The sequence below is a fragment of the Sylvia atricapilla genome, chromosome 3 (assembly GCF_009819655.1).
Source record: "Sylvia atricapilla isolate bSylAtr1 chromosome 3, bSylAtr1.pri, whole genome shotgun sequence".
Lineage (NCBI taxonomy): Eukaryota > Metazoa > Chordata > Aves > Passeriformes > Sylviidae > Sylvia > Sylvia atricapilla.
In genome coordinates, this window is record NC_089142.1 from 46,529,262 (window position 1) to 46,553,241 (window position 23,980).

Genomic DNA, 23,980 nt, shown 5'->3' on the forward strand with positions numbered 1-23,980 from the left:
CATGTGGAGAAAGAACCATAAAGATGTTGCCTTGTAATGTTGTGTTGTCTTGGTGCCTTCTTGCTCTGTCTCTCAAATGCCAACTGTTGGTTCCTGCAAGTTTGTGGAATCAGAAATGATGAGTGTTTCCAATCTCTTGCAGTCCTTGCCACCAAAAAGCGTATTTAAAAATAAAGCAAGCAGGAAAAAAAAAAATTGCCTCTTCAAAAGAGATTGTTTGAACATGTCACATTCCTGTCCCCAAGCGGATGGTGGTGATGAGTTCAGGGAGTGCATGTGCTCTAGCTCATTGTAGGGAGAAGTCAGCAGGAACAGAAACTGTATGCCAGTGTCTCTGTCACCCTGTGTGGTGGTGGCTGGGAGTAGAAGGGGTGCCTTTCTTGACCCTTCCTACCACTGTGTGCAGACATGGTAGAGGTTGTGGGTGGCTTCAGAGCTCTCCTCCGTTCTGTATTCCATCATGTGTATCCCCATCCCAGAGGAAAAAGATCTGCCTGCTGCCCCCTGTCATCCCTCTTCTCCCACAGGCCACAGCACTGTCAGGAGATGCTACACTCGAGGAAGTGGGCTCCTGTTGGGTGGTTGGTCAGAGAGGCCCTGTTGTCCAAATCTTGTAAGGAAATACAGGCAGGCAGAGCTGAAGTTTCCTGTGTGTTGGTGAGACATTAGATAGCTCTGTAATAATAATATGACACTAATGATGTTAGCAAACCTATTAAAAAAACAAACAAACAAAAAAAACCCCAGAAAATTGTGAATTTAATTTTTTTTCTTCTATTTACATTTCTTTTAAGATAAATTTTGCCAAGATGCTGACCAAATATATTCTATTCAGAGCAAGGCTAATTTTTTTATTTGCTTTTCATGGGCCTGTAATCTGACAGTTCTGAAGGCCATAAAAACAGCTCTTTGAAGACCACTGCTTTCAAACCATGCCTATTCCTTAGACAATAAAATTGCCAAGCTTGGTTGGTTTTCACCCTACACCCAACCAGTAAAATCCCCATGGAGCAAACAGAAAAATGTTGCTACTCATTCTTGAAAGAGGAAACACTTCCACAGAAGAATGAGGTAGCTGAGTAAAATATTTCATTTTAAGAAGCCAGTGAATAGTGGTGACTATACCCCTGGTTTTATCTCAGCTGGCTCCTATTTTACTTGAGTGTGACTGCAAAGGCTTTTTGCTCCATTGAAAGGGCCAGGACCTGCTCTTAAAGCTGAGTAATATGTCCTGAGAATGTGCTCTGAAGTACTTAACTCTTCTACATTAGCCAGCAGTGTCTGTATCTCCTTCAAAACTGCACAGACAGTTATCTCTGCTGTTACTTGAGCACCAGAAGAAAAGGTATCATGAAGCTTAGTATTCATTGAAGGTAATTTTGTTCATGTCCATATAAGATTGCTATGAAATCCTGATATTTTATAATAAAATTATCATCACAGACTTAGGCAATTTCCAGTCCCAATAGCTGGACTATAGTACAATACCATTAGTTTCACTGGGCAATATTTGACTTACTCCATCTCCCCTTTGAAAAGTCTTTGATGTTAAATTATATCTTAATGAGACTCTCACAAGACCTTTAAAGAAAAATCAGTCAATACCTCTGCACTGTTGCGTGTTTTAACAAACCAGCTTTTCAAAAGCCAATAAACTATGACAGAGTAGATAATTCCTTTCACTAACAAGGCTAAATGGAGAAATTTCTCATTGTGCTGATTTCTGTGTTTTAATTTTTTGATCATCCAGCTGGTTTGAACTATATCTTCCAGTTCAGTGCTGTATTAGTTTGTGGTTCTTATGCTGCCCCGTAAGACAAGTGATACTGATTTAATTCTGTTGCTTTGACATGCAGCTCAAATATTCAGCTGATGCTTGCTGCTGTATCTATCCTCTTTATCTGAAAGTGCTTATGGGTGTTAACTGAAACAGAAACATTTCAAGAGTACTCTCCAAAGGCAGCATCAATGACCTACTCATTGTTTCAGCAACATGAACAAGGAAATCTAGCATCACTATACAGTAAACCACACAGAGCTCTAGTTGCAACGAGAGCACTATGAAGAGATATTTTATTTCTGTTCTGTTCCAATTGTAAATCTCATCATTTCCTCATCTGATTGCTGAAAAATGCTTAGGGATGTGGTTTGTGTGCCTTAATCTATCACTACATCACCTCAGGCTCTCATGTTGCAGCAAAGCTAATTATCGTGTTTCCAGCAACGCAGCATGATCTCATACTTGTTTATTGGCGGAAATGTAAATGTGGCTTTTCAAACAAAAGCCACATATATATTATGTCATGTAAAGCCAGGGGTCTAGGGGAAGGGGTAAGGAAGAAAATGAGAAGTATTTCCTCTTCACAAGGTTTATAGTTCCTTCAATTTTGTTAGAAATGTTCAGATAATTTTATGCTGTTCTTTGTGTGATATTTTACACCTTGTGAGAATGTGGCACTGCATGTGCAAAGCCAAAGTGAATCTTCTGCCATAAGAAAATTACTGCAAAGGGATCTTTTTAAGCTTGGTAGCTCTATGCGTTATTTGAGTCTGACCAAATTAAATTTCTATAGGGCAAGTGTGGCTGCCCTGACTAAACTGCCTTGATTTTTCTACTGTAAACACTCATGTTCAGGCCCACTAGTCCTCTCTCAATTCACGGCATCCAGAAACCTTTATTTAATGTTCTCATTTTTATTTGTTTAATTTGTTAGTGGGAAGAGATCCAATCAAAGTGGCAGCTTAGTTGTTTTTCATAGTGTGTTCCTAAGCAGACAGAGCCTCTCAAACGTAGCTTGTCACGTACTTCCCCTGGCAGCTCCATCATTCACATGAAACTTGTGTTTAATATATCCCACTAGAATTATATCAAACATACTGTTCTCTGGGAGATAACGCACTTATTAAAAAGCATACCAGATTATAAATATCTACTGGCACACAGAGGTTTCTTAGACAATGGCAGAACAATAATGACTTGGTCCCTGCAGCTCCCCCTGCATACAAAGCTGGACTTCTGTCAGCTCTCTGCAAAGAAGTCTTTTTAATGGCAAAGCTCAGATGACTGGATTGAAAGGATCAAGGTACTACTCAGATCCAGCCCCTTGCATTGAGCAGGCAATGACACTGTGGTGCTTGATTCATTGTGAGCATCTGACCTCTCCTACAAGCTACTGTGAGCCTGTGTCGTAACTCTCTCATTAGTCAAAATCTTCCACCAGCTTCACTGACAAAGTTTTCCCAGGATGTGAGTGAAAATTATTTCTATTTTTCATTACTAAAGTGCAGTGTACTACATTTGTGGAATACAGCATGAGAAATTATTTTTCTCCCTGTACACATTTTCTACCTCAGATAGTTTGATGAGATCAGAATGGGGTGAATGATAGATGTGCAAGTCCAGCAGCACTGAACCTTATAGGTGGTCCTCATTTGATCCACTGAAGCACAGTGGCTACATTTATGAATTTCTTTGCCATTCCTCTCTCCCATTACTACATTAGTTTTCCAGCTGAGGAACACAGAACATTCCCCATGACCAAATAAGCACTACCAAATAGCACTGCTATGCTGATGTCTGACAAACAACCACTCAAGCCACTCAGTGAACAGCCCTAGTGTAGGCTCCATGTGCCTCAGTTAGAAATAATCTCTGAATGATTCATGAACTGCGAAGAATCTGAATTCACTGCCCCCAACGTGGGTATCACCCTTCCTTTTATTAATATTTTTAAGCTTTGCAATTTTAGCCTTTTCTATTACTAATTTGTATTTCCTAAAATAAAACTTACACATGATTTTAGTATTTCAGTAATATTTAATCTACCTACAACCTGGAGTGATTCATCTATCCAGTAGAAACACATACCACAATACTTATATAAAATCAGTGCACCCTTCATAATCCACATTCCCTTCCAACCACTCTTAAACTCCCTAAGAAATGTGTGACATCTTCAAGTTTGGAAAGCAGGTTCAGGAATAGGACTTCAGAAGACAAAATGAAGAGAGGACAAAATCTTGTAACAGTACACATGTTGGGATTGAATGTTTTCAGAAAAAGAGTAGTTTTTCTTTTTGTACTGCTTATTTTTGCTGAAGACTTTTTGGGAGCTGAAGAAAGAGAAATGTTTTAGATGAAATCTTAGTTCTCTATGCTACATGAAAATAAGAGCATGAAAATCAGTTGTGTTTGAGAAACTACACTGGCATTTAAGTGCTTTTGTAAATAGATTGGAGCAGCTGTTTAGTTCTGAAGTAACCCTTCTTCTCCCCCATCATTAGGGTACTGAATTTCATGTGCCATGGAAACCTGTGGAAAAAAATGAAGGAGGACTCTAATACTTGGCCCTAGTTTATCTGTTTGGTTTACATTGCTGAAAATATCTGACTTTGAACATTCAGCCTTGCTGCTTACCATGTGATATAAACCCCTACTTTCCAGCCATGGACCATGTATTAGAGAGACTTTATACAATTACCTAACCTGTTTACAGGATCTGTTAAATCAGGATCTGTGAATCAGGTTGGTAATTGCTATTTTCCATCAATGGCAATAAAGATTCATGGGGATAGAATCATAGGGAAAAACTCACAGGATCATGTAGACTGGTGCATTCAGCTTTATTGATGGAAAATATAAAGTCTCTCACTGATAATAACTGATATTTCATTTGTCACTATTCTCTCTCTTTTTCCTTGATAACAAGAGATATGAATAGTACTGGGCTTTGTTTTTCATCATTGAGCTTGATTAATCAGCAGAAGGGAGGTAATTCAAACATAGCATGAGGTCACACAATTAAACTATTTCTGAGTAGTACTCAAACAATTAAAGGAAAAAAATGTGCCAAAAGAAGACTTAGTATTTCTTTTTAATTTTACAGATACATATAGATATAAAAAATGATATGTTTCCAGTTCATCTTAGTCATCAACACTACACTAAAATAAACCTAGTCTGTATTCTCTCAACCATAAAAATATTATAGCTATGGCAACTAGAAGCCTGACACATTTGGCAATTAATACACAGAGACATTAATTCAAAACTCATTCAATCTTTCTCCCATTACCACTATCAAAAGGTAATTTATGTAGGTTTAGACAATACACTTTAAATATTATATGAACTTGAGAAATACCACTAACATCAAGACTCAGCATTGCTTGCAAATTAATTTTCCTTTTTTTAATAATGCTTCATTTCTTCTTGACTGAACTGCTCATCAACTCTGTAACTCACAAAGTGTTGTCAGACAAAGTAAACACCCATAAGTATCACCATCCTACTAGCAATCATGAAGGTCTAAGGCAATTTGAATTTTCTTTCAGCCAAGATACTCATGAGTTCCCTCGTCTCTGGTGCAAGCCTATTTGCACAGCATTGCAGTTTGACATGCACAGATGAGTGAGAGAGAAATGCTGCATGTACTTGGAGTCATTTCTGCTTGTGTGTTGCTGGCACCCACAGAAATCTTCTGCAATCCCTCTGAACCCTCTCATCTTGCTGCTTAACCTAATACTGCTTCCCAAATATCCACTACAAGTACCTGATTCTACCTGTTGTCACCTTAAGACAGCTAAGAACTCTCTACATCCTGAAAAAACACACATAAGGCACATTTGAGAAGACAAGATGGCTTCATGTAATAGCAATCTCTATAACTATCTGTATTCTACAAAGGCAAGCAATGGCATTTTTCTGCCCCAAACTGTGTAGTCATGTGCGCTTTCACCAGGAAGTTTAGAGAAAGCTGTTCAAGAGCTAAGAGCCACAGCTTCTTCTAAGATAGGGTAAAAAACTGAGGTAATAATGACTGTGGGTTCTGAGATAGACTTGGTAAAAACCTGGGAGCTGCTGAACTCTGGAGAAAGGTCCAAGATTAACTTCTGTCAGTTTTCCAAAAATGCCACTGAAGTTCAAGGTGAGAAATTACTTTTAGACTGTGCAGTGTATAGGCTCTTTTGCAGAGCAGGTGTGAAAGACACTTGTTCACAGCAAAATCCAGACATATTCCTTCAAGGAAAAAAATAAGGATTAGATTCAGCATGTTGCAGGCTGTGTAAAAGCCCTTCAATGTTTATTCAGAATGGATATCCAGACAAGGAACATACATTTTGCTAGATTTCATGGATATAAAGTGTGTATTTAGACCTACTACAAAAAGTAACTCGTGTATTATTACAAGTTTATAATTGTGGGATACTCATATATGAATTTTTAGTTCTTTTAGGAAAGTAGTCTAAGTGCTTCTGGAATTATATCTCTTCCAAGGACATTTTTGCATTCTAGTCCTGTGGTGAGAACGAAAGCAAATTTTCAACTGTCATATTTAGACAATGATCAAAATACTGTGAAGGCTGTAAGCATGAATTTGTAAAGTCAGTCATTTAGCTGCAGATCTACTATGTAAAATAACCTTTGATCTTTCAGAAGGCATGAGATTGCTGCAGTTGTGACAGAGAAATTGTTTTTTGTATTTTTGAAAGGATTTCAAATTGATGGCTGAGGAAATTTGAAGACAGAGAACAATCCACAGCTAAACTATGTACCAAGAAAACTTTTACAAGGAACAGTAGCATAGAAACATTTTCTAGAGATTTGGATACCCACATACACCCTCTTGCACTAAAGAAAATACAGCAGTAAACACATACATGATATCCTCAATCAAAAAGTATGAAGAGAGAGAACAAGATCAAAAGCTGAATCTGCAAAGTTAGTTAGATCTCTAATCTTGGACCTCCAATATGTTCTTTTAGACTTTAGATAGTCAAACAATGTGTGGATCTGAGTTTGGATTTTGTTCACAGTCTCTGTGAAATAATATTGAGATAATGGTTTAGCACATATTCTTGGTGTGAGGAGTGACTGCATCACGGTCATATGTTAATTATTTTATAATTCTAACCTGTCCTTTGAAATCCTAATTCTCTCAATATTTCCCAAAATGCAAACAAATATTCTTTGTCCTTGGAATACTGGTGGCTAAGTATTTTTGTTTTCTTTTATCCTATGGGTTTAGAGAAAAAAATGGTGCCTTTTTAACCTCTATGTGACTGTGACTGTGTAATTCCTGTCTGTCAGAGCCAGTGCCAAAACCATGTCCCGTGGCCTACAGGCTGGCACAGCCTTATTCCCATCAAGCATCTCTCCAGTGTGCGGTGTTTCTCCCTGTTGTCATCTCCAGGACAATTGTAGCTTAGACATTCTTGTTCAATAACAGATGGAAACAAAGGTGAAGAGGAGGGTAAAGAGTCAAAAGAAGTTAAAAATATTTTAATCTGACAGAGAAGGATTGTGCTGCTAAGATTAAGAGACAACACAATCTGAATAACAGAACCTGAGCAGCATCCCTGCCTGGAGGGGAATTCACTCTATCTCCTTCCCAGACATGTACCATGAGTGTCTGGTGATATTTGAATTTGAATTTGTCATTTCCCCTCCCTTGTATTTCACTGACAGAGCAAGAAATAATTATGAATATTGTGCCATGTAACTAATCATGTCAGCTCTTTAATAGCTTAACATATGTTAGATGCACCAACCTACATCATGTAGGATGTTCTGTGGGATGTAGAGCTGAATTTAAAATTTGTGTGCCAAGGGCATGGGCAACCCTGAAAGATTTGATTATGCCCAAATATCATGACTTACAATCACTATCAATTACTACACTTACTATAAGTGTAGTAATTACTACAATTTAACTTACTACAATTACTATCTTACCTATACCAAGTAGTAATATTAATAAGCCTTCCCAATTTCATGCTGTTATTTGTGTGACAATCTCACTTATGAAAATGCAACATATGCTACCTCTGACCTAAGTCTCAAGCAGAAAAACCAGCTTCAGTAGATCAGTATGTAGCTACCATTCCTGCAATAACCATTATCATTTCAGTGAAGCAGATTCAGTAAGAGCAGATAAGTTCACCTAGAAACTGTTTTGACTGTATGATGCTTAACTTTTGGAAAAGCTACTTCAAAATCTGTGCAAGTGCAAGAAGCAGCTTACAAAATCAATGGCTGTGTTTTCAAATCTTGTGGACCGACTGACAAGTTTGTGAAACATATAGTCCAAAAGCCAAATAGATTTTCTCTGTGAGCCAAATAACCTCTCGAAGCCTTTCTCTAGTATTTTTTAAATCCTGTGTTCTCATAAACTGTTTCATGTTATGCAAAGGGAGTCTGAACCTTTGCTCTCTCATAATATGCCCATACAGGATGGTGCTGGGTTTGCTACTGAAGATAAGCAGAGGGTTGAATCTGGAATTTTGAATGATAGGAGGACTTAGATGCTTAAATGCTTTGGGAGGTCTAAGCTGAATTCTTTGTGCCAGACTATAAACTTTACTGTCACAAGGGTGTCACATATAAACACAGGATCTAACTCCAAATGTCAGTTTCTGATGTTGATTTTTCAAGACTACACCCATTGATTATATGTATTTGCCACTGGCCCTGCATTTTCTCAGTCACAGCAACAAATCTGGTGCAGCCTGGAAAAGAGATGAATGAGGAGAGACAGTTATGTAGCTGTCACTATCCATCTTCACAGGACACAAAATAGAGTTTTGTTCTTTTTTTCAGATTATGTGGATTTAACAGTTGCCATGATAGTTAATTATGCTTTAACAATGTGCCTACAGCATCAGATTTTTTGCGCTCATGTTACACAGGCATGCTTTTTCTTGGTGGTTTGATGGGCCAGGACCAGCATTTCCCGATTTTGCCTTACTCCTACAACTTTTGGCAGCAGGCTAACACAGCAGTGCCTTCGACCTGCCATCATGCATTGCTTCCTTATCCTCTCCTTTTTCTCTCCTCCCTCTTGCAGTAACCTTAATCTGTTGTTAATTTTTATTTAGTTTTGTGTAACTTGTATAGCTGTTAAAAATTAAACCACATGCTTAAGCACAGTAGGATGACTGAACCCTGAAATTATTTCCTATGAGGTGCAAGATTTCTTCTGTTCCCTTCTTCACAATTTCATTACTTTCATGTCTGTGTTCCTAGAGAAGAAGGTATATACAGAGATGCAGGACATTAAATACGGCAAAGCTTGACCTCAAATTCTGATTTCTGGTGGGTTTTTCTGCTAAGGAAACATTGTCTTTCAATGGACAAATCTACGTATTATAAAAAATGCAGGCCTCCACTTTAGGGTGAGGTGAGGCATTGTTTGATGATGCCTGTTCCCTACTGGTTATAAAAGAAATCTAGGAAAGCAACTTCAGTCAGAGTGACTCTCTTTAAAACAACATACACTGGGCAAGAGCAAGGGAACTCAGGGTGTTCTCCAGCCCTGGCTGCACAGGCACAGAGCTCTAGTTGCTCCTGCTGGAAGCCCCGGCTGTGGACCCACATTCCGGCCCCTTTCTCAGGAGACTGGCTTTAGACACAGCCCTCTGGCTTGCTGATTATAATACAGGTGCAGCAGCGGGTCCAGAGGCACACACCACCCCCCTGATAAAGCTGCAGCAATTGTTTGTGTTAATAGCATTTTAAATTGCATCAGGAAGCACAAAAGGTGTCTGCGAACTGGAGACAGAGAGATGAAAGAATAATGCAAATATGGTACTGTAATGATTGAATTTTACCTCTTCTCTCAGTGACCCTAACCCTTTGGATGAAACAACAAAGAACAGGAGCAATCCTATATATTATATTCATTCTGCAAGGGCTTTGTGAAGCTCTCACTTTAAGCCATGCCCAGAAATATGTTTTTGATTTGCATTATGGAGATCTGTAGAGAATGCCTCTCTCATTTTGATCACGATGGTTCCATTAGATTTTGTTGCTACACAGCGGATGCTTCCAGTGTTTATATTTCCCTGCACTGGCACATCTAATTTAAACAAAAGTAACTCCACATGGTATAAGGGTATTTCTAAAGGGAGGCTGTCGTGGAGAGAAAAGTATTTCTGCAATTTCCACAGAATATGGTGTTTGTGCTAGAGACATCTGGAAATGTGTTTCACTCTACATCCGATTTATAGGATCAGAAAGAGATATGGCCTACTGATTAATGGGAAAATGAGACACTAATTCAATTTTTAAAGAATAGATGTTCAGAGATTTTTTAGATTGCATTACTATATTCATCTGTTTCGTTTTGTATCCTACAATAAAAAGCTTACCAGATACTTTGGTGTGATGTATTTTGTCTGGGATGTTATCTCATCTGATGTCTTGAAGCTGAAGTCATTTATTTAGGCACTGGGACTTAGAATCAAGCTAATCTCATTTCCTTAAACCACTACCCACTGGTGCAGCCATGTTATACAGATCTAAAAGCTTTGCAGGTAATGTATATGCAGCACTCATTAGTGACGCTGAACAAATTGATGTGAACTATAATTCTACAAGTCAGATAGCACTCAACAAATAAGCATTTGCAATAAATATGTCAATTTCCATAATTCTGTAATTTTAAAGAGTCATTCAAACATTTATCCCAGGACAGCACTTTCATGTTTTATCAAGTACACTTGTTTGTGTTTGGAGCGTGATTTTTCATGCTTTCCAGAAGGATTTTTTCTTTTATTCTCAAACAGAAATGACAGAGATATAGATAAGGTAGAAAAACATAATTAAGGACTGTGATAAAAGCCATATGATATGTCTCTGTTTTTCTGTCTATCCAAGATTCTATTTTCCATAAATTATCTCATAAAGTATTTGTGCTGCTTTCCACAGTAAGGTATAATAAACCAAAATTTTTGAAAAATTCTGCTTTAAGGCTTTCCAGGCAGTTAGTCTTGTCCCCATGTGCTACACTGACAAACAAAATGTGACAACTTTGCTTAAATTAAATTCTTCCCTGTGATATAGAAACATGAATCAATCAAAACTGAAGTGATGGGGATCATTATTATGCTGGATGTAATAAGGAAAAAAAAGGCCCTATGTGAAAGAGAAAGGAATTCGTTCCACAATGACAAGATGAAAAGCAAGTTTGAAAGCTGAGCCTGTGATGAGGCAGAGCTTCCCTGAGTTTTTTTGCAGTTATCCAAGGACATGTAGAATAGTGACTGTTGAGTGTCTGAGCATTGTGTATGACTGCAGGTATCATGGCTCTCACTCTTTCTATGTTGTCATTCTTATAGCCAGCAGGAGAATTGCACTACATGTATAGCTGCAGTGAAAGTCGATTTTTGCCCAAACTCTTTCACTCTGATTTGACTGCTGGATGGAAAGGTGGACGGAAAGGTGGACAAGGGCTGTTATCGGTGTGGAATTTTACCTGGGAGAAATGACAATGACATAGTTCCATATAATTTTGGGAAACCTGACCCAAACCAGGCTTTGTGAAGTTGTGGTAAGATGTTCACTTTAACAACAACAAAAAATCAATCAAAATTTCTATTCGAACATAGTATTTATCAGCATAGTGAAAAAAACAGTCCTTCTAATACTAGGGTTATACTGATTTTTATGGGAAAGGTTATCCCATGAAAAAAGTATGTCTTTATTAATGTCAAATGAAGTCAAATGAAATTTAAATCCATACTAATTTTTTGGAAGACTGACTAGCTTCCAGTTTCTGCTAGAATATGTGGGAACTCTCTTTAAGGCACCAGTGCAATGGAGTCAGGGTGTCTGACTGGGTGACATAGAGAATGTGGAATTACTTGCTTTGCTGAGTAAGACTTGTCCCGCTTGTTTTGTGTGTCTCTGGTCACTTCTGGGGATTTTTCTTGCCATATTTGTCCAGTCTGCCCGTGAGCTCCTGTAAACTTTGATCATCCTTTGGCAGAGTGATTCCTCCCTCTCCTGTTTCTTGGTTAACCTCATCACCAATCCTACTAACATGATCTGATGTTCCCTTGCTCTTGAATTGATTATTCTTGCTTTATTTTGGCGTCATATATCCAAAACAGAGGATTACATTCCAGAGAACTCCACACTGGCAGCAGGCCTTGCATCAGCGAGCTCATGGTTATCCCCACCCTGGGGGTGTGTGGGGTGGGTGAAGAGGGCAGGGAGAGGGTGGGAATGTTCCAGGTTTTACACTCATGTGGAGTCTGTGTCCTTGGTCCCACATGACACAGCCCTCTTGTCTCCCTTGCAGCGCTCAGCCCTAGGAACAGCTCGGCAGGCATTACCTCTGGAAATTCAACAGTCTGTTGATCACCATCTCTGCTTTTGGAGATGACGCAACAAAAGTTTAGGAATGTTACTTGAGTTCAGAAAAGAATGCCGAGATTGTCTGCCAAGTTGACAAAAAGTAACATAAAGCAATTTTCAAACCTTTTCCATTTCTCTTTTCTATGATATTTTGTTTGTTTTTAGCTTGTCAATCTTTCTTTTACATTTGTCTGGTAATCTTGCCTGTTGCTTTAGCTTTTGACTCCTTTTGCTTTGGTCATTCTCCTCAGGTGGAATGAATCATTCCATAAAGCACATTGTATTCTCCTCTTTTCCACAGTGTTTTCTTTTATAAAAAGGAATTATAATTAACTATTCATGTTACACTACATGATAGTCCACTTATGAATCAGATCCAAGAGTGTTTTTTTGTTGCTGCAGATGTTCAGTTTGAAGGATGGGATCTGGAAGGGTTACAGGGTAATAGTATCCTTCGTATCGTGTGCAGCCATTTAAAGGATCTGCTTCCTTAATAACTTTTGTGTCACTCATTCAGTGCTATTAAAATGTAAAACTCCTGTGGACAAAACAACTGCAATGGTCAGAGCTTACACGAGGTGGCAGTACTGGTATCACATTGGTTTTCTTTTTTGGGGGCTTGCTGGTTTCCAGAAAATATCCTTGTAAATGAATTGATTCATGTCAGAAGTGGGCAAGCTTGCAAACAAGTCCATCTGGTAAGCAGCTTACTACATTTCTATATAAATAAAGAAGATCATCCAACTCTTTTAGGGTCACTCCACCCCTCAGATCATGAGAAAGTCTGTTTTCAATGCAGCAAAATTCAGATACAATGCTCCAAATGCATAACTGAGCACATCCTGCCTGGTTAGACGATGATAGGCAACTGCAGTGCCTGACAGCTTGGGGCAGAGGGGATCAAGCCTTGTAGAAAACTGAGCATGGATTTGCTAGGCAATCTTTTCAGCTTCATGGACATGGGGGTGAAATGTACTTCTGTTAGAATGAGTCCATAAGAACAGGGCCTTAGGATAGAAATTAACTAGATTTTAAGCCACCTACCATCACATGGAGAAGTATTTTCATCTCATATAGGGCTCTATTTTCATGAAATTCTTTAATTTCATGGATAAAAATCTCTGCATTAGAATGAGATGCTCTTATTGCAATCAATAAAGTCAATGGACAAAAATTAAACAAGTGTTCTGGTGCATTTTCTCCTCCTTCTGCTTTCTGAGATTTTTATGCCAAATTGCTTTTCTTAGAGGTTTTTTATTTCTACTTTTTAAACAAATGAACCAACCAGGGAGACTGAGGCCTGTGCTCCACCTAAAAATATCTTAACAGTGTTGCAAAAAACAACGTGAAGTCCTGTTCATTTTCTATACTTGTTATACTCTGTTTTTGCAGAAAAAATTTACAAATCTGATTCCCAGGTAGATCACTCAAAGATTTTTTTCTTATGCCTCACACTGTGCTGGCCGGATATAGTTTGGAAGACAGAAGGAGGTCTGGGCATATGAGAGTGGAAGTGGGTGGAAGTGGAATTCATCACCCAATGCAGAGATGTGAGGTGGGTCATCCTTAGTAGCTCTGAAAATCAGTGACCTCCCTGGTTCTGTGAGCCCCAGCTTCAAATTGTGGTGGGCCAGGGATCACATCCACTGTATTGTTCCAGAGAGAAGCCCCAGGACTGCCCTGTGTGTGAGAGACAGACCTACATGCATGGCATGTGGAATGGAACTCAGCCATCTAAGTTTTACACACCTACCCTGAGACTGAACCTATCTCATCCTCCTGGTTTCCTTGAGCAGCCCTCCTACTGCTCCTTCCTATCTGCTCTTCCCTGGGTATTCCAGGTTGGAGGACATCGCTATAGGGGACAGATGATGTTTATGGACTATTCAACTCAGGTCATTGTTGACAGACTTTTTGCTACCCTGAGAATCAACAACAGGAAAGCCCAACAACTGGTAACTCACCAAAACCCCTTCCCAGGGCTGAGGTTCTGCAGCTGCAAACTAAGTCAGCCAGCAGGAGCATGGCTCCCAGAGGAGATGCTTGGGAGCAAGACTATAAGAAGGGATGTGCAGATGGGTCAGGGATAGTGCTGAGGCTCTGTGATTTGAGGATATGGTCGTCCTCTTGGATGCCTGTACTTTCCATATCTTGAGAGTGCTCCAAGGTTTTGTGTTGCTTTTCCTATTTCCAGAGCAGCTTTAGGGCAGAGGCAGACAAATATAGGGGGAGGGCAGAGAAAAAGCCCCAAACCTTTGGGTACTTGGTATATGAATTCCCACTGAAGTCAGTGAGATATGATCCTTTAAAGTCCTTTCATAGTTTGGGCATGAGAATCTTTACACAGAATTATTATATTGTTAGAAGTAGAATCCAAACCTAAAAACAGATTTCATAACTCTTTTTTTAAAGATTGGAAGAAGAATAATATTTTAAAAATAATTAAGTATGATCTTTTAAGGCTTCTCAGTTGGTGCAGAGAAAATAAATGAAGCTGTGAAAGAGAAACAAGTTGATGTTCTGCAACTCACCAGAGGGGAGTGAGAGCACAGGTTTGGCAAGGGCAGGTATCCATGCTTTCACTTCAACACCTGCTACCTTACTAAAGAGGTTCTTACAAGTCCTGTCAAACTGAAGGAAAAGGATCAAATAAAGACTGAGACCCTTTTCAGTCCCTTTCCTATGTTTTCCTTCTAAAACAAGGCCTGTTACTTAAGCATAGTAACCTGAATGCTTTAAAATCTCTATTCTGAATAATGACCTGAATTCACTGGCTCATAAAGCCATCCTTGGTTATAAATAAAAAATGACCAGATAGCTGGACTGGCAAGCAGGGAGCAGACACTATTTTCATACATGAAGTATTTTTACAGGATCTGTGAGTACAGCATATGTTGTGTTAGATAGTTTGCAGTCCCCAAGCCCTTTGCTAACCTCGGTTTCAATCAGTCCTTGGCAGCAGTACTTGCACTGAGGCCCTGGTTGAGTGGTAAAACAAGATTATGTCACCCTCCTTCACATCTGCTGCTCTTGGAGAATATCTAAATTCAGCATGATTCATTTGAAAAACTGTGGTTTTCTGAGGATCTGTGCACTTAGAAAAAAATGCTGAAGGAACTGATTAAATGGTTTTTAATCACTTTCCCCCTCATGTTTTGGTGATCACATTCAAGGAGGAATGGCTTCAATTGAAAGTGAGTAGGTTTAGTTTAGATAGCAGGAAAAAAAATTCTTTGCTCTGAGAGTTGTGAGGCACTGGAAAAGATTGCCCAGAGAAGCTGAGGATGCCCCATCCTTGAAGGTGTTGAAGCCCAGGCTGGATGAGGCTCTGAGGAACGTGGTCCAGCAAAAGGTGCCCCTGCCCATGGCAGGGTGGTTGGATACGGATAATATTCAAGGTCCCCTTCCAACCCAAACCCTTCTACGATTCTCTTATCCTCTTATCCAAGGAAAGAAGGACAAAAACTTGTTTGCTTTGGTTTTTATTTTACATAACAATTATAAAAAAAGCTGAAATAGCAGCCAAGAAAGGAATAATGCATTATTCATGCACTTATTTAATCCTTTCTTTGTTGCTTGGCCATTGAGGTGATCCAGTATTTTAAGCAAACTATCTGTTTCCTGTCTGCTTTTGCAGTGGAAGATTTCCTGAGGTTTGCAGTTACCAGAATACAAAGGAATTCAGCCTGCAGCTAAGAGAGTGGCTGAGAAACAAGAATTACTCTCGACTACACTCAGAGAGAATGATAAGTACATCTGTTATCATTCTCTCTGAAAGATCTCTCTCAACTTAGAGCAGGCACTTTAGAGAGCTGGTGTGGGTAGATACTCTCCTCACTCAGATTCTCTCATCCCTAATTCTCATCTCTGTGATGCTGAACTATAGAGCTGACAAACAGTAAATGAAAAGGTCTTGCTTTGCTAAATTAATGGCTCGTGTGTTGCTGCCCATGTTGCTTATCCACAGATGCCAAAGATATCATGACTCGTCTCCTGGTGGAAAATTTGGGCAGACTTCCAGGTGTAACTCTGGAGCTGGCATTAGCCTTGCAAAGCTGTCAACAAGCACACAGCATTTCTCCTCAGTATGCTACCTTGCACAATACAGCATGTAAGAGCTCCTTTTATTTCCCCTGAAAAATTATTAATTCTTAATCGTGTCTGGGTCTTTCAAAATACATTTTCAAAGCATCAGCAGATGCAAGTCAGGATCAATATGAGAATTGACAAACCACTTTTGTTCTTGGGGCCATGCAAAATGAAACATCTAATAGGTAAACTCAATCCTGAGAAAATGTTTGGCAAAGTCTACTAGCAAGTGAAAAATGTACATTACTAAATCATGAAATCAGATTAATCTTAGTCACATGGAGAATTTGTGATTTTTGAAGGGTTTTTTTTTTGGATAAAGTAGCGATGGCAGCTCTTTTTACATGAAAGTGGGAAACTGACTGTGCACAGGAAAGAAAATTCTTATTCTCTGAGCCTGACAGTGTGAGCTATTGCAGAGATACTACAGAGAGACTATAGCAATAGGAATTCCTGCCCCCAATAGAGGTATGTTATGCAGACATTATGGTCAGTCCAGCCCCTGGAGCATTGGAGATTGCTTCCTCCTGGAACAGCTGCCAAAGTGGGTCCTACATTTCCAGGGTACGTAAGGACAGCATATCTCTGAACTATGTTAAAACACTAAGCATGAAAAATCCTAAGTGGTAAATTTGATAAATAGCCTGAATGGACCAATTTCAGCTGAATTTTCCTTGCTTTTAAAGAGAGCTTTCTGAGGTTGAGAAAGAATTTAAATCCAAGAAAATATTCAATACAAAAATGTCAACAATGTTAAAGACTGCCATAAACAAAGTGTTGAGAAAACACTTCATTTTCTCTCAGAAATGAAAATGGTACTTTTCTCTGAGGCATAGTAGTGTTCAGGTGTGAATGAAATAGTAATCCAGAACAGGGCAATAGCAGGATAAATTTAGCTGTGACAAGATGATTGCCTTTTGCCTGCATGTTGCAATAGGTTAACATAAATGAGTCAAGGTACACAAGGGGCCAATCACTGAAAAACATGTAAAAATACCTGAAATTGTTGTTCCACTTATGGCTGCAGCAGGCACAGTTTTTTGCACTCCACTTTGTGCTTTCAATGCCATGATCTGGGCAAAGAACGACAACTTTTTCCAAGTTAAATTTATGAGAGAATTCATACATCTGCATTAACAGCTGGGATCCTGTTTGAGGCCAGGACTGCTAAATATTGCTGTTTTCATATAGGTGTCAATTTGTGTGCTGGCTGCACAACTTCCTCACCAGTCAATGGGAATCCATTGGGACAGTAAATGGAGGTTTGAGAGCTCTGCAGGTGAACAAATGAGGCTCGCTCTGGGTCAGCTGAGCAGCTTTGGAGAAGGCATTGACTGGGAGCTGGTTTTAGTTGTCTAAACATATGCATGAAATACAATTTGGAACTTATCAAAATCATCCTCCATGACCTCCAGAAGAATCAACTCACAAAGCTATGCATCTACTAGACCTGTGTCACATCTGCCAGACCTGTGTGGCTTCCTTGGAGAGCAGAGGATATCTCAGATCATTGTGGACAGCTGTGCTCAGGCACCTTTCCTAGCTCCAGTGACCACAACAGGAACTTAGAGGTGTACCTCACATTTTATGCATGACTATGCACATCCCTCCACACATGGGCATCTATGCATGTAACATAAAGTGTAGAAGTGTACATAGGCATGTGTAGGTATAATTGTAGAGGTAGATACAGGAGGAGGTGTATGTGTGTCTATGAAGGCTTTTCTCTGTATGTAATTTGATCATATACGTATATACAAACCTGTAGGTGCTGACATGTCTACCTATATGGAGCTATATAGAGGTGCACATATAGTGTTGCACATATAGGCCAACCACACACTGGTTTGCCTCTAAATGAGCTGCTTAAATTTTGCTTCTTGATCCAGAGTAGATGTTAAACCTAAAAAGCTGAAATCAATCCCATCTAATGCCCCATTTTCTCACTGGGCAGAAGTTGGATTGATTAAAGAGCTAGAAGTTGTGGTTTAACAGTAGAAAGATTTTGAGATGAACTACTTTGAGGTCACTTCTGAAGCTGTGATATTGGATTGTATCAATTCACATTTTCGAATTTGGCAGCCCAGCTCCCTGCTGCTCAGTGCCTTATAGATCCATCAGACTTTTTTTTCCCTGCTCTACAAGTTAGTATGTTAGATATGCAGCATGAGTGGGCAGTCCAGTGGGACTGTTTGTTTCTTTACAATATCAATTCATTTCTGCTGCCATGAAAGAAAGATGTCCCCTCCCCTCCCCTCCCCTCCCCTCCCCTCCCCTCCCTCCCCTCCCCTCCCCTCCCCTCCCCTCCCTTCCCCTCCCCTCCCCTCCCCTCCCCTCCCCTCCCCTCCCCTCCTCTCCTCTCCTCTCCTCTCCTCTCCTCTCCTCTCCTCTCCTCTCCTCTCCTCTCCTCTCCTCTCCTCTCCTTTCCTCTCCTTTCCTTTCCTCTCCTTTCCTTTCCTTTCCTTTCCTCTCCTCTCCTCTCCTCTCCTCTCCTCTCCTCTCCTCTCCTCTCCTCTCCTCTCCTCTCCTCTCCTCTCCTCTCCTCTCCTCTCCTCTCCTCTCCTCTCCCCTCCCCTCCCCTCCCCTCCCCTCCCCTCCCCTCCCCTCCCCTCCCCTCCCCTCCCCTCCCCTCCCCTCCCCTCATTCCATTTCCAGTATTTTTTAAAATTTTCACAATTTACCTATATAAACATATTAACATCTTTTGTAACTATTTCTTCATTAAAGTACTTCTCCCCTGTCAGCCCAGAGTTTATCTGTGTCCTAATGATCTCTTCTGGCTCCAGTGTGGATAAATGAGGAATGCCACTTACTCCTTCAGGAGCACTAACTTTGGCAGTTATGTTTACTTTCAGTAATGAGCTTTAATTACTTTAGCAATTACAAGTATTTGACTGAATTTCCACTGGCTGCACACAACATCTGTAGTGGTGGGACTGTACATGCTCTCTGATCTCTGTGCAGGGCTCCCCAGAACACGGTAACAGATGTATTCCTTTTGTCTCTAAAGCAGTAAGCAAGCAAAAGCCCTCCAGATTTACTCTAGTAGATGTAAACTAGTACCTCTCACCTTTCATGTCAAATAGAGATTGAAACATCCTGGATGCTGTCCTGTTTCTCAAGTGAGATAATGGTTAAATCATTCAACGTAAACAGTCTGGCTTTGTAAGATACTTTTTCAATGCTGCTTTCTTAGCAGAGGTCTCTGGACTGATGTTTATTGATACTTTTGGGTATAGTGTGCCAAATGGCTTTTCTACAGGCGTTTGCCCCATGAAGTGTGTGCTACGGACAGAACCTCATCAGAGATCTGTTTCCTTACTGAATTACAAATGGTTGTCGATACTTCAGGCATTAGAAAGTTAAAGCTTATTGTAACATTCAGTTACTTTGTCTCCTTAAAGATGCTGCTTAAAACTGTGACAGGCTATGCTTTAACACCTCTTCCCTTGACATATTATTTGCAACCATTTTCTTCAGGTGTACATGGAGTAGATAAAAGGATGGTCACGTTTAAAGGGTAGGCACTTGAATGCCAGGGAATTCCAGAGCTGAAGCTGTATGTCTAGCTTTGTGCTTCTAGAGATATTTTTCCCCCCCTTACCCTTCAGATGCAAGGTCTGTGACTGCCCTCTGTGACCTCTGGTCTTCTACAATCCGAACCACAGCTCTTGGATCATCTCCTTTCAGCTTGTTTGGGATGCACTGACCCTGTGGATGTGTGAGCAGGGACCCTGCCTGTGCTCGCTTGCTGTACTCTCAGACAGTCCTTGAGAGACTAAGGGGCAATTGTAAAGCAGCCCTACCTAGTCACGAGCTGGGAATGCTGCAAATGAGCTCTGCAGGTGTGTGGCTTGCTGTGCTAGGTTACCCTAGCTCTGTGTAATCCTTGGTGTGGAAAGACTCTTTTAGAAGGGATCTGTGGCATAAAGTTCTAGGAATACCAGGAAGATACATGAATAGCTTTCAGGTCTTTGGAAGCAACACTGATTCCTGCAGCACATCACAGTATTTTGTGCTGTGGGCAGCTGAGCTACCTCTGCCTGAACTAGTTTGGGTAATGGGAACAATATGGAAAGTCAGATAAACTGGTCCTTTTACAGAGAGATCTCTTTTCAAAGGGAAAGGGACAGGAATGAGCCCAGGGAAGGATCAAGAAAAGCAGAATTATGGTGTGGCATTCATTACAGAATCCTGAGAACTGATAACACCTGGCTACCCTGTCATCTCCAACAACTAAAAATCACCAAATCACAAAAATCCTTTTGAGGTGATTAAAGATTAAATGTAAGAAAAACCAGGCTGACAATAACTGTCTCTCTCCTCCCCTTTCCCACTCTCTGCACATAACCATGCAGTTCTAGGTGAATGCCAGAAGGGCCAGGTGTCCTCCCTTTCCCTCCCGCCACTACCGTGAAGTTTCAGGATGCCTTTCAGTGGTCTCCTGGAGCTTTTCAGCTGTGCATTATGGCTTGTGAAGGGAATTGGCTGCATAACACACTTTGGCTCCTCAAACAGTAATTATTTCAATGGAATTATTAGCACAAAGGAAGATTCCTCAGGTGAATGAGGACAGCACAAACATGCAAGTTATACTTCTGCAGATTATAAATAGAGGCAAATCATTCATGCAATGAGTCCTTCCATATAAGTCTCTTCTCTTCTGCTTTCTGAAGAGAACTTACAGGGAGAGAGAATAGTTTCTACTCATAAATATATTTGCACAGAAAAATGACCTGTGGAAACTGCCACAGAGACAGTCAAAATCAGATTTTTCAGAGAAAGTTCACATGTATTTTCGATAGTAAAGATTTGATTTGATACAAAGATTTTTGGTGACTGAAGCAAAAAGAAAAAAAGAGAGAAAATCATCTGCTGAGACTGACGAGAAAGTACATAATTTAGAAACAAGAAAAGAAATCCTGGACCAAATTAGCTGATCATGCTTAATTTTCTATTATTGCATATATGAAAGGAATATACTGGGTTCAATTCCTAAAGGTACTGGAGGAAGTCATGTAGTGTGCTCCACACTTCTTGGAAATCTCATCCGTGGTGAGAGAGAGCTGAGTCCCCAATCAGATCTTCCACCCTTTTGCCTGAGGCTGTGATTTGACATGACAGTGGGTATGACAGTGGGTTTGGTGACAATACTGCACATGTTCTTATCCCTTTGACTTCTCCAGTAGCTGATCCATGACAATCTGTACAGTCCAACTCTTACTGGATGGCTTGTAAAGAAAAATCACTTGGCAAAAAAAAATGTACTTGATTGGTTTTACCCTAATACAAATGTGTTATTACAGTGGTTCATGGCACACCTGGGTGAGAAGAGAGTAAGAAAGACTGAACAGATTTAATTGGTAATTAATACTTTATTGCTTCAATTACAATCAAAAGTGCCTCTATGTATATTGATTTATTATTTTCAGCTCCAAGGGAAGTTTGTGTGAATGGAAGTCATGCACTGTTTGTCAGACAGAGCCTTATACTCACAGCAGGAGTAGTAATTGAAATAATGATTTCCTACTATCTTCATATTTACTTAGAGTTTCAGAAAAAATCTGGAGAAATATGGGACACCATTACTGCCTAAAACCAGATATATTTATAAAAAGACAAGGGAGCAGAAGTTTTTGAGAGATTTCTCCCAGAAGAGCAAAAAATTATAACTGTGGTATGGGATTTAGCATGTCTTTAATTCTAAAGATGTCCAAACCAGCACAGAAGTGCTTTTGAAATGTGTATTTTTGTGTTTCCTCTCTTTTCCAAATGGTCACAGATCACCACAAGTCTTGAAACCATTTACAATTAATCTCATGACTCCCAATATTTAAATATGGGTTCATGGCTTTCACTGATTGATTTGACATAACTTGGGAGGCCCACTTACATTAAACCAATGCCTAACATTTTTGCAATTGTAGTGGAACAGGAATCTGGAGAAACAGAACAAAACATGGGGCAGTTAGAACAGAAAATATTGTTTGTTTTCTAATAGATGGCCAAAGATGGACTTACCCTCTAGGATTTGATGACTAAGTGAAAAAATTAATAATAAACAATCCTTAAAAACAGCTCTGATAATAGATAATTTAATTTATAACTTTCAATTATATTTAAAAATTTAATTTTGTTCCAAGAAAGTTACAAATGCACATCCAGGGGAATTAATGCTGCTCAGGGTTGTGCTCTTTCTGGGGAAACAAAGGAGGTGTTTAACAAGAATTAGTCAAACTCAGCAAGTTATATGAAATTCTGTGAAATATTTTAACTTTATTGTTAATTTTAAATTTAGGGCTCAGTAGTCAAAGAGAATATCTAGAGATAACTGACCTTCCATGTGCTCCCTCTACAATAACAGGATCTCTGTTGTGTGGTATAGTAAAAGGAGTCTTATGTGGAAGACATCCAAACAAAAGATAACTTTTTCTTTTCTAACATCTTCTACTTTATTTTTTACAGGGTAGATTTCTTTCTTTTATTTTTTTTTTTCTATTTTTCTTTTTTAACTGCACTCTCTGCTCACAGCCATTTCATACTGCTTTATCTTCACTGACTTTGAAAAAATTGTGTCTGAGTTACATGGGTGCGATTTACTGGGAATGAAGCCCATTATGGATAATTAACTGTAGTGCATTGTTATAATTCTTTTTATTTAAGAGAATTTTCCCTCCCTTTCCCCAGGGTGTGTTCCATCTGCTCCAGCATAGGAGGTAGAAAAGGAAGCTATTTATTTTTCATGTTTTTAAAGGCACAGAGAGCATGAAGAAGGATAGATCTCACTGGTGTGAGACCTTTTTTTTCTATACATTTCTTCCTGATACTGTCTGGATTGCTGAGGCTTAATTATTGTGGCCAAAGACAAGGTCATCCTGGAGATCAACAAGCCATTAGAAAGAGACTGAGAAACCACGAGAACAGATTAGACATGTAACTGAGGCATGGATGTCATTCCTCCAAATTCCTTCTGGGACTTCTGCGGGCAACCTGAATCTGCACAGCCTTATTGCAAGCAGTGGTCATGAGACACCAGCTCAGAGTCACACCTTTCCTTGGTGTGACAGAAGCCCCAAGGCAGCTCCTCATGCCAGGCAGCTGCAGTTTGCTGGGTTTTCAGGGCAGACCGATGTTCCTTGATGCTGAGCTGTGTACCTCAAGTATTTTCATGTTCACTCCCTTTGTTCACCTGCATCATGCATTTGTATAAGAAAACATCTTGAAAATTATCTCAAAAGTTGGCTTGTATGGTTGGACTCATGTCTGACCTTTGGGACTTGGGTGCATTGTGGAAAGTGAGTGTGTTAAAGCAGCTTTCTCAGGGAGGATGTTGTTTGCTGGCTTCAGGGGACTTACAGAGAAAATGGCAAGGCTTTTGCCTTTGCCTTAATAACAAACATCAGCTTCTTTTTAAGTAAGTCTCTTGGTTTTAACAGAAAGAAAGGTAAGGCTCTGGAAGACAAAGCGCTGAGAATTAATTTTGATACATTTTTCATACATTTGAAGCAGATATAAAGCATTCCAAAATTTCTCCTGCGTGTTGGTTTCCTGTGGTTGATTTACAGGCTGTGACAGAAAATCCATTTCTGTTCCTGTAGATGCTAAATTCATTACCTTGCCACAGAATTCAGATTCTCCACTTCTCCTTGAACTTCAGCTTGTTACTATGGCAACCACTGTCAGACAATATATTTTTTCTTCTCACTATTTTCCATTGGCATGGTTGCATATTGCAGTAAAAATAGTATCCTT